At 37.3% G+C, this 11,187-nt stretch overlaps 1 non-coding gene across 1 annotated transcript; it reads left to right on the plus strand.

Moving 5' to 3' along the window:
- Positions 1 to 6,652: 6,652 nt before the first annotated feature.
- LOC125493945 (small nucleolar RNA R71) lies at positions 6,653 to 6,759 on the plus strand. The gene has a single exon (XR_007270268.2). It is a non-coding gene; the product is annotated as a small nucleolar RNA R71 (small nucleolar RNA).
- Positions 6,760 to 11,187: the final 4,428 nt, after the last annotated feature.

The following is an 11,187-nucleotide window of genomic DNA, read 5'->3' on the forward strand; positions in this document are numbered from 1 at the left end:
TCCTTCCTTGTGCGCCACTGCTGCCGGTGCTGATGTACCTTTTCTGGCGCCTTCTTCTTCGTGTTTCTTTGATTAATTGGTCAAATTCATTTCTTCCTCCTCAAGTTTTAATTAAAGATCATGTTTTTTTTGTTTTATTTTAGTACTAATCATGATTAATAACTTTAATTTACTGTCTTAATGATTAATATTGGATTATATATATTATGTATTAAAAGAATTAAATTTCAGATTTGATTATTATTTTTAGATTGAGTTTTAATTATCAAAGCATGAATTTTTAGGGTGTTAAATATTGGAAAATCATAGTAGCATGTTATAAACTATGAGATTGATTTAAATTATGAATTTAAGCATGTTTAAGTATGTTTAGAGAGAGTTCTATAATTTTATAAGTTGCTGGAATTTTAGAAAGGGCTTTAATAATGGAGTTTTATGGATTTTAATTACTAGTGTAGTAGTACTATGCTAGATAAAATAAGTAATTGAAGTTTTAATGGTAAAAACAACTTTTAAATATTTTTAATGAGGATTTAAAGTATTTGAAACTTGCTGGATTTTATTTAGAGTATTGACTTTGATTTATATTGGTTGTTTAGGCGGAGATTATTCAGTAGGTGACCTTTAAAGTGATTAAAGGTGGCCTATCAATTTGTTTACACAAGGTACATACATACCTATGTGTTATGTGATATAATATCATGATTTAAGAAGGAAAAGTTGTAGTATCATGTATAGGAACTTTGTAAGTTCATATGTGATGTCTATTATGATTGGATTTTACATGTTTTATACCTGTGTGCAAACATGTTGATTATGAGATTTGATTATGAGTTGATTTTCATGTTTGTATAGAATATTGATACAAGCATGTTGGTTGGGAACTTTAGTTATTAATTCACATGGGGGAATTAATATATTGTTGAGATTGAAGCATGTTGAATCATGTGTTCCCTTATAGTATTATTTTCACTACTTATGAGGAATGTAGGCCTTATTTGGTAAGTTGATAAATTATGTCTTTGAAAGGTAAGATTGATTGCTGACTAGGTTCAACAAATAAGAAAGATTGGAGTAAAAGGAAGTAATCTTGGATTGTAAGTTGTGTGATCACTTATTAAATCCTAAGATAAAAAAAAGTTTAGTTGTAAATGTTTTATTGATATTTCTATGTTACTTCACTAGGGGAAAAAAAAGGAAGGGCTGCGCTGGAAGGGCTGCGCTGGAAGGGCTGCACTTTCTTCATTACGCAGCCCTTCTATACAGTAGGGCTGCGCATTTAAATAAAACGCAACCCTTCGTTAAAGTAGGGCTGCGTTTTAATAGAAAAGCGCAGCCCTGTTTTGTGAAGGGCTGCGCTGCGCTGCGCTTTTTAAAAAAGCGCAGTCCTACTGTTACAGAAGGGTTGCGCTTGTTTAAAAAGCGCAGTCCTACTGTTACAGAAGGGCTGCGCTTTTTTAAAAAGCGCAGTCCTTCTATGGGCTTTTTTTTTTAATAATTACTCTCTCACACGCCCCCCCCCTTCTCTCACGCCTCCCTCTTCTCTCTCACCCTCCCTCTTCTCTCTCTTCTCTCTCACACGCACCTCTCTTCTCTCTCTTCTCTCTCTTCTCTCTCAACCTCCATTCAAAGAAGCGACGTGGTAGGCGTGTCGTGCACCTATCAAAAGTAATTACCTAACTAACTTCCTAACTATGTAGCAGAGCAAGTCAGGGTCGAATCCACAGGGACAAACGTATCAAACACTAGATATCTTGACTCAATTTGACTAAACGAGTGACAAACAATGATGAAAAGGGTGTTGACTAAGATTAACACTAAACTATGACAATTACTAGGAACACACAAGATATAATCAATTAATTAAAACATCTAGAATTAAGCATCACCACTAGCATGACTAATACATGAATAATTTCCATCCCAAATAACATAATCAAGAATCCAAGAGGAGTAATGCACCCTATAATTACCAAAGATCTCCCCCGAGTACCAATGGCTACTCTAAACAAGCAATCAAACCTATTCCCATAGAATCATGCAAGAAAGAGGCATTAAGCATAGCATCACAATTAAATTCCTAGCAATCCCATCTAACTATTCCCATAGAAGATATTCATACCATTGATTGGATCAACAAAACCATCTAGATTCAATTCCCATTGAAAATAAGATATACGGAGTCAAATCAAAATCACCTATCCCTAGTATGATAATGAGCATAAGAACAATCCAATCAAACAAGAACAATTGATCATATAAACTTGGATTAATGGAAGAATTCATATATTAAATCATTGCTAGGGTTTTACTTAACCCTAGATTAATGGACTACTCACACATAATTGAAATAGCAAAACAAATAATGAACAAATTAAAAGACATGATAATAATGAAAGGAAAGAAGAGATTAAGAAAACTTAGTCTTTACTTGAAGGAATCAAAGCGTAGTAATCAATGTTCAACAGAGTAAACTCAAAAGCTCTCTAAAAAGTTATAAATGTATTCTCTAGTAAAAAGGCGAATTTCTAATTCTAAGAAAATAGTATTTATATGTCTCATAAATCTGGCGCAACACGCGCTTAAAACGCTCAAAGATCGTCTTGCCCGACCGTCGGCGGATTCGCCGTCGGCGGATTCGCCGGTCGGCGGATTTCGCCGGTCGGCGATCATCAGGTATATATTCTTCGTCGCGCCTGACCGGGCGCCTTTCAGCAGGTCTTCGTTCGCCTCGCCCGACCGCCCGGGCGGATTTCGCCCGGTCGGGCCCGCATGTAAAGTTTTCCTGGCAGCTTAAATCTTCTGAAATGTGGCTAAGTAGCATTCGCCCGACCGCCCGGGCGGATTTCGCCCGGTCGGGCGGTCGTCAGACTGCACAAAATCTCAATCTTTAAAACGCCATAACTTCTTCGTTACTCGTCGGAATTAGGCAAATGACCACTCGTTGGAAAGCTCTTGAAATGTAGAATCTAACAAAATTAAATCACTCTATTTGGATTTGTATAACTTGAGATATAATAAAAATAGTGGACTGAAGTCATTTTCCTACTTCCTTTATTATTCGCTTTGCTTCAAAACTCTTCCAACTCAATGCTCGTGCTCTCAAAAGTACATCATCTCTTGTAGTGATATAAATGAGTAGGAAATGCACTAAAACGTGCAAATTCCTACAATGATCAATCTGAAAATACAAACACACTACAAGGAGCACATTAGTACTAAAAATGGCTCCGAATGAAGAGCGCATTTAAGACCAATAATGAATGAGGGACGGAGGTAAAATCTCTGTATAAAATAGATATATCAAACTCCCCCAAGCTAAACTAATGCTTGCCCACAAGCATTCCAACATGAAACACACGGTTTTCAAGCACACACAACCACAACACTCTTCAAGCACACACACAACACGGTTTTCACATCAATCTTCAATGTGAAAATAAGACCATGAAGGGAATACACACAAAACTATTCAATCTAAATCCTAGATCTCATAGTTGTGACTTGACAATCAATACTACCACTTTGCTCCCCCAAGCTTGCCTTGACCATACATGATAAACCCTCACTCTAGTCGTGCACACAACACTCATGTGTATAAAAGGGTCAAATAGTCACTCAAAGCTCCATTCCATTGACTATATCCTACCATAAGCTTGCACATCTTCTCACTCTCCACCGCTTCGGGACTATGTTATATGCAAAGAATCATGAGGACTTTATATGGTTGTAATGAAGGCTTAAGGTATGGGTGTGGAAAGTTCTAGAAAGTGGTGCTCAAAGGGGAAAGTGAAGCTCCTTTTTTTTTTTTCTCAAACATCCTTGACAACAAATACCAATCCTCACACACATTTTAATTTCACTTCATTTTCTCTTTTTCATTGGCCACTTCATAACTCCTCGATCAACTATTAACTCAAATTTCCTTTTATTACGCACTAAAGACATAAATCACAATCTTTTTTTTTTTTTCTTTTTTTTTTCTTTCTTTTTTTTTTCAATAAAGGATTTAACAAATTTCTACAGAGGAAATCGATAGGAGTTTTAAAGAATAACTATGAGGAGTGAACTCAATAATCAACATCACAACACCACAAAATATCTTAATGTCACATTAACTCATCAACATAGCTTCACAATCCCTAGGTAGGACAAGGTAAAGGGCTAAAGATGTAGTTAATCAAGAGAAACAGGCTAGGCTCAGAGGGGTGACAAAGGGAAAATAATCAATGTGGGTGGCATTTGGTTATGTAGCTCAGAAATAGCAGATGCCTCAATCATATTCAATGCATAAACAAGTCAATGCGGTCTCAAGGAGTATCAATGCAAGTTCTAGAGGATAATAATCAAGGAAGAGCATCACACATGAAAAGAAAGACTAAAAAAATGTTAGTCCATTAGGCTCAAATAACCTCACTAGGTAGATTTTTGGCTAACAAGCATAGTCAAGTCTCCCTTGGGAGGATCAAACCGTCTTACCACAAACCATTCAAATCACAACGAGCAAGGAGAGATCAAAAATAGTTCAGAGTTATTCAAACATGCTTAGACTTCACATAGAAACGAGCATAAACCAGGCTTAGTGTGTACTATCAGCAGAGATCGATCCTCATGCAACCTAGAATGCAACTAAATGATGAAACTATATGCAAAAAGGAAAAAAAAAAAAAATCCTAAATGATGAGTATGTACATCGATATGGCAAATCCCTCCCCCAAGCTAGCATGTCACAATGTCCGCAATGTGACAAAGGTAAAGAGTAGACACAAAGAAAGGGGCAGGATACTCACAAATCCTCACTAAGGAGGGGCAAGCGAAGGGATCAGAAACCCTGGTGACTGCATCCAAGTATTGAGGTTTTCCAACATTGTGAATATGGATGACAAGTTCTTCTGAATAATGCACTGCTCTGCCTTAATCTCAGCAACTGAATGTTGGATTTTTGCAAGTGATCTCTCAATCGACATAGAAGAAGGAGTGCTAGATTTAACCGGGGTATCCTCATTGAGAACATCCACTATATCAACAATTTCTCCCATAGATGGAGAAGCCTTGGAGTTTGTGAGTGTGTACTCCATCTTCTCATCACCTATTTCAAAGGTGATTTTTCCCTTTTTATATCAATTATGGCTTCAGCAGTGGCCAAAAAGGGTTCCCAAGAATAATGGGAACGTTTGCATCTTCTTCCATTTCCATAACAACAAAATCACATGGAATTAAAAATTTTCCGACTCTAAGAGGAACATCTTCAAGGATGCCAAGGGGGAACTTGACTGTTCTATCTGCTAGTTGTAAGGAGATGCGTGTGGGTTTCAGTTCACCCATATTGAGCTTCTTGCAGATTGACAAGGGCATGAGACTGACACTTGCCCCAAGATCACATAAGGCATTCTTGATCTCAATATCACCAAGCTTAACAGGAATAGAATAACTGCCTGGATCTCCTAGCTTCTTTGGAAGCTTGTTCTGCAAAATGGCACTACACTCAGCTGTTAGTGAAACAGTGACATTCTCTTCAATTTTTCTTTTGTTGGAAAGCATGTCTTTAAAAACTTAGCATAAGAAGGCATCTCTGAGATAGCATCCAAGAAAGGGATGTTAATGTGCAACTTCTTCAAAATATCAAGGAACTTCCCATACTTCTTCTCTAGCTTTGCTTGTGCCAATCTTTGAGGGAATGGAACAGGTGGCTTGTATGGTGCAATAGGTGTGACAATAGGTTCCTTTTTCTCAGTCTCCTTAGCTTCCTCTTCCAAACCCGTCTTCCCTTGAACTTCCTCACTCAACTCTATAACCTCTTTTGCAGTGTTCTTTTGCTCAGTTACCCTCCTTGTAGGCTCTGGCAGTTCTTTACCGCTCCTCAATGAAATGGCATTGATATGCCCTTAGGATTTGGTTCAGTTTGCCCAGGAAGTTGGCCTGAAGGTTTAGAGAGGTGGCTTATTTGTTGGGCTAGTTGTGTCATCTGATTCTCCATCATTTTATTATGAGCATGAATTTGTTGAAGGGAGTTGTTGAAGAAGTCATTCTGCTTCGCTTGATATTCAATTTGCTTTGCTTGAGAAGAAGCTAAATTCTCTATGATGGTTTCAAGATTGGATGTTGAAGATGAGGAGGAGCTGAATGCGGCCTTTGTTGGAAACCGGGTGGTTGGGAGTAGTTTGTGGGTGGAGGTTGAGGTTGGTTATTTTTGTAAGAGAAATTTGGATGATTCTTCCAACCTGGGTTATATGTGTTTGAGTATGGGTTGTTTTGTGGTCTTGTGTTTGTGTTTAGGAGGGCATTAGCTTGCTCAGTTACCGCTCCCATGGTATTGTATTGACACTCATTAAATGAGTGACCTTGCACTTCACAAATCTCACAAACAGGTGCTATTGATCTGCTACTCAATTGGTCAACCTTAGCTGCCAAAACCTGCACAGTGTTAGATAAAGTAGCAATAGCATCAACCTCATACTTACCTCCCTTTTTAGGGGCTCCACGAGATATACTCCAGTCATTCAGGTAATTGTTGGCAGCCATATCATCCAACAATGTCTTCGCGGCTTCTGGAGTTTTTGCCATGAAAGTACCGCCAGATGCGGCATCAATAGAACTTCGAACTTCATGCTTCAGACCATTGTAGAATGTCTGAATCAGCAGCCACTCAGGAATGCCGTGGTGTGGACACTGCCTTTGCAAAGCCTTGTATCTCTGCCATGCTTCATAAAGAGACTCCAATTCATGTTGTTGAAAGCCAGATATCTCGTTTCTGAACTTGGAAGTTCTCATAGGAGGGAAGAACTTGTAAAGAAAAGCCTTCTTCAGTTCTGGCCATGTGGCAATCTTCCTCACTTCTTCTTCTTTAAACCATTCCTTTGCTTCGTCCCTGAGAGAAAAAGAAAAAGCACAATACCAAATTAAATCATCAGAAACATTAGTTAATTTCAAAGTATTGCATTTTTCTAAAAAGTTAGCCAAATGATCAGTAGGGCTCTCTTTGGGTGTTCCCGCATAAGAATCCTGTGAGATAAACTGGATGAATTGTGGCTTGAGCTCGAAATGATTGGCAGCGGTTGTTGGTCTGGTTATGGTGGTGGTGGTCTCATCGGGCATAGCATATTCCCGTAGAGACTTTGGTGGTGCTTCGTCTCCCATTGTTGGTTCTTGTTGTTGTTTTCTTCTTCGACCTCCTAATCTCCTTGCTGTAGCTTCGATTTCGCGATCAAGAGTAATCAGATCTTGTGAACCCTTGCTACGAGTAGCATGCAACAAAAAGACTGAAAGAAAAGAGATCAAACAGCAAATAGAGTGACAATGATCGAACAAAGACAGTTTAGCTAAATAAATCAAAGATAAACTAATCTAATACCGTTAGTCCCCGGCAACGGCGCCAAAATTTGGTAGGCGTGTCGCGCACCTATCAAAAGTAATTACCTAACTAACTTCCTAACTATGTAGCAGAGCAAGTCAGGGTCGAATCCACAGGGACAAACGTATCAAACACTAGATATCTTGACTCAATTTAACTAAACGAGTGACAAACAATGATGAAAAGGGTGTTGACTAAGACTAACACTAAACTATGACAATTACTAGAACACACAAAGATATAATCAATTAATTAAAACATCTAGAATTAAGCATCACCACTAGCATGACCAATACATGAATAATTTCCATCCCAAATAACATAATCAAGAATCAAGAGGAGTAATGCACCCTATAATTACCAAAGATCCCCCCGAGTACCAATGGCTACTCTAAACAAGCAATCAAACCTATTCCCATAGAATCATGCAAGAAAGAGGCATTAAGCATAGCATCACAATTAAATTCCTAGCAATCCCATCTAACTATTCCCATAGAAGATATTCATACCATTGATTGGATCAACAAAACCATCTAGATTCAATTCCCATTGAAAATAAGATATACGGAGTCAAATCAAAATCACCTATCCCTAGTATGATAATGAGCATAAGAACAATCCAATCAAACAAGAACAATTGATCATATAAACTTGGGATTAATGGAAGAATTCATATATTAAATCATTGCTAGGGTTTTACTTAACCCTAGATTAATGGACTACTCACACATAATTGAAATAGCAAAACAAATAATGAACAAATTAAAAGACATGATAATAATGAAAGGAAAGAAGAGATTAAGAAAACTTAGTCTTTACTTGAAGGAATCAAAGCGTAGTAATCAATGTTCAACAAAGGAGTAAACTCAAAAGCTCTCTAAAAAGTTATATAAATGTATTTCTAGTAAAAAGGCGTAATTTCTAATTCTAAGAAAATAGTATTTATATGTCTCTAAATCTGGCGCAACACGCGCTTAAAACGCTCAAAGATCGTCTGCCCGACCGGTCGGGCGGATTTGCCCGGTCGGCGTGTCATCAGGTTTAATTCTTCGTCGCGCCTGACCGGGCGCTTTCAGCAGGTCTTTCGTTGCCTCGCCCGACCGCCCGGGCGGATTTCGCCCGGTCGGGCCCGCATGTAAAGTTTGCCTGGCAGCTTAATCTTCTGAAATGTGGCTAAGTAGCATTCGCCCGACCGCCCGGGCGGATTTCGCCCGGTCGGGCGGTCGTCAGACTGCACAAAATCTCAATCTTTTAAAACGCCATAACTTCTTCGTTACTCGTCGGAATTAGGCAAATGACCACTCGTTGGAAAGCTCTTGAAATGTAGAATCTAACAAAATTGAAATCACTCTATTTGGATTTGTATAACTTGAGATATAATAAAAAGAGTGGACTGAAGTCATTTTCCTACTTCCTTTATTATTCGCTTTGCTTCAAAACTCTTCCAACTCAATGCTCGTGCTCTCGAAAGTACATCATCTCTTGTAGTGATATAAATGAGTAGGAAATGCACTAAAACGTGCAAATTCCTACAATGATCAATCTGAAAATACAAACACACTACAAGGAGCACATTAGTACTAAAAATGGCTCCGAAGAGCGCATTTAAGACCAATAATGAATGAGGGACGGAGGTAAAATCTCTGTATAAAATAGATATATCACGACGCACCTTTCTTTCTCCTCAACCCTCTCTTCTACAGTCAGTAATTGCGAGCTACAACAACAAGAAGGGCTATATATGTTTGATTCTTCAGATCCACGACGAAAATCAGACTGTCGCGCGCCTTCAACCGTCGCGCGCCTTCAACCGTCGCGCACCTTCAACCGTCGCGCGCAAAAATCAGACCACCGTCGCCTCGCCGTTCTTCTCTCTCCTCTCTCGCCGTTCGTCTCTTCACACGTCGCGCGCAACTTCTTCGTTCGCCGTTCGTTGTTGGTCTTCAGATCTATATTTTAGGTTTTTTGTTTTCATTTTTGTTATTTTTCTCATTTTTTGTTCATTTTGTTCATTTTTTTTTTTATTTTCGTTCTTTTTTTTTCTATTTGTTCGTTCATAGACAGCAACTTCAGATCTACAATTTTAGGGCCTTTTTTTTTTCATTTTCGTTTATTTTTTGTTCATTTTTTTCATTTTTGTTCCTTTTTGGTTTTTTTTTCAGGATATTAATTTCTGTTTTTTGGTTTGTATTCATTTCTTTTTGTGTAGTTACTGTGTAATCTTTTTTATTCTGATGTAGTTGGTAAATTTTTGCGCAAATGGTGAATGTCAATTTGGTTGTTTTTAGTAATATTTCTCTATATAAAAAATGCAAAAAGAAAAATTGTATTCAGATGTATTCATTTCAATTTGGTCAATTTTTGTGCAAATGGTGAATGTCATTTTTTTTGTTATCTCGTTGGTGAATGTCAATTTGGCAGCCCTTCTTCATTTTTCCACTAGTGCTTGTGTGTCAATAATAAGTAATGAATTGTAAATCATGTAAAGTGTAACTTGGATAGTAATGAACTTTAGATCGGTGCACGTCTGAAGTGGACAATCAGGTTTTAGAGTAAATGGTGGTAGCCCATGGCTTTTTCTGGAAAACGGATTGATCACCGTTCCTATTTTTTAAAGGTTCCTCGATATTGCAGGTCATTCTGGAATACGGAGTCGCGCCCGTATTTCGTCTTCCTAGGTGAAGGTAAGTTTAGTTAGACAACTCGGTCCAATAACTATTCCAATAAAGTAATAAAAAGATGGTTAAAGTTTAGTTCGGTAGAAGTTATCTGCAGAATGTTATATTATATTATTATTTATCCCTGCTTATTATTTCTTACTATCGTGTTAGGAATGTTTATGTATTACTATGTAGTACTCGGCTTTGCTGATTACGTGCTCTATTTGTGTATGTTGATCATGACTTTGCCTTATTGATCCTGTGATGACCCATTTTGATGAGAAGATTCTTTAGAGCATTGACATCTACATGTTTGCAGATGTTGAATCATGGGGATCTGGGAATAGAGAACTTGTGTAACAAATTGTTATATCTATTACTTTAGTGGGAACATATTATATTAAGTTTGGTTTTGAACTAGACATTTATAGTGTGTTTGGTTTTAAGTACTTATTAATTTATTATATTAAAGTAAGTTTAGTTATATGTTTTCCGCTGCAAAATTCTGAATAAGCCGATCGATACATTATCACATGGGCAATAATGTTTGGTAATTTTGTATGTTTTGTATTGAAAACGTATTTTTGGAAAGAGAAAATTATCGGGGTGTTACACACGCCATATATTGGGCCTTGGATCAGTTAGCTTAATCGATCCTTGTCCGAAACCGGATCAATAATTAATCCAACCCTTGGAAACTAATCCGATTTTTGCAAGACAAGATAATTTAACTTGTGTCCTTTAAGGTATTTTCTACTAGTGTTTCTATTAGACTTGCATATAGTCGAATTCTTATTCTCCGACTTAGATAGTTCATATCCTTTTTCAATTTCTCATGTAATATACTTACGTCCTTTTGTACTAATTGCAACAAATAGATTTTTACACTGACACAACTCTATCACCGTCAATTTTATTCAAACGTACAGAAAAGTATGATATATATATATAAAAACTTTTTATAATTTTTAGTAAGGTAATTAAAGAAATTAATAATTAAATTTATATATTGACTTTAACATTTATCAGTAAATAAACTATCCCCAGGTGGCAGCCGAACAAGATTAGTAAAGTGGTGTCTGTGATGGCCATCTGTCATGGGATACATACGTGTTTCTTTTTGAAGGGAATGCTAGAAATGAAATGTTGTAAAATCAAAGATTATTTTATGTTTTA

The sequence above is a fragment of the Beta vulgaris genome, chromosome 9 (assembly GCF_026745355.1).
Source record: "Beta vulgaris subsp. vulgaris cultivar EL10 chromosome 9, EL10.2, whole genome shotgun sequence".
NCBI classification, from domain to species: domain Eukaryota; kingdom Viridiplantae; phylum Streptophyta; class Magnoliopsida; order Caryophyllales; family Amaranthaceae; genus Beta; species Beta vulgaris.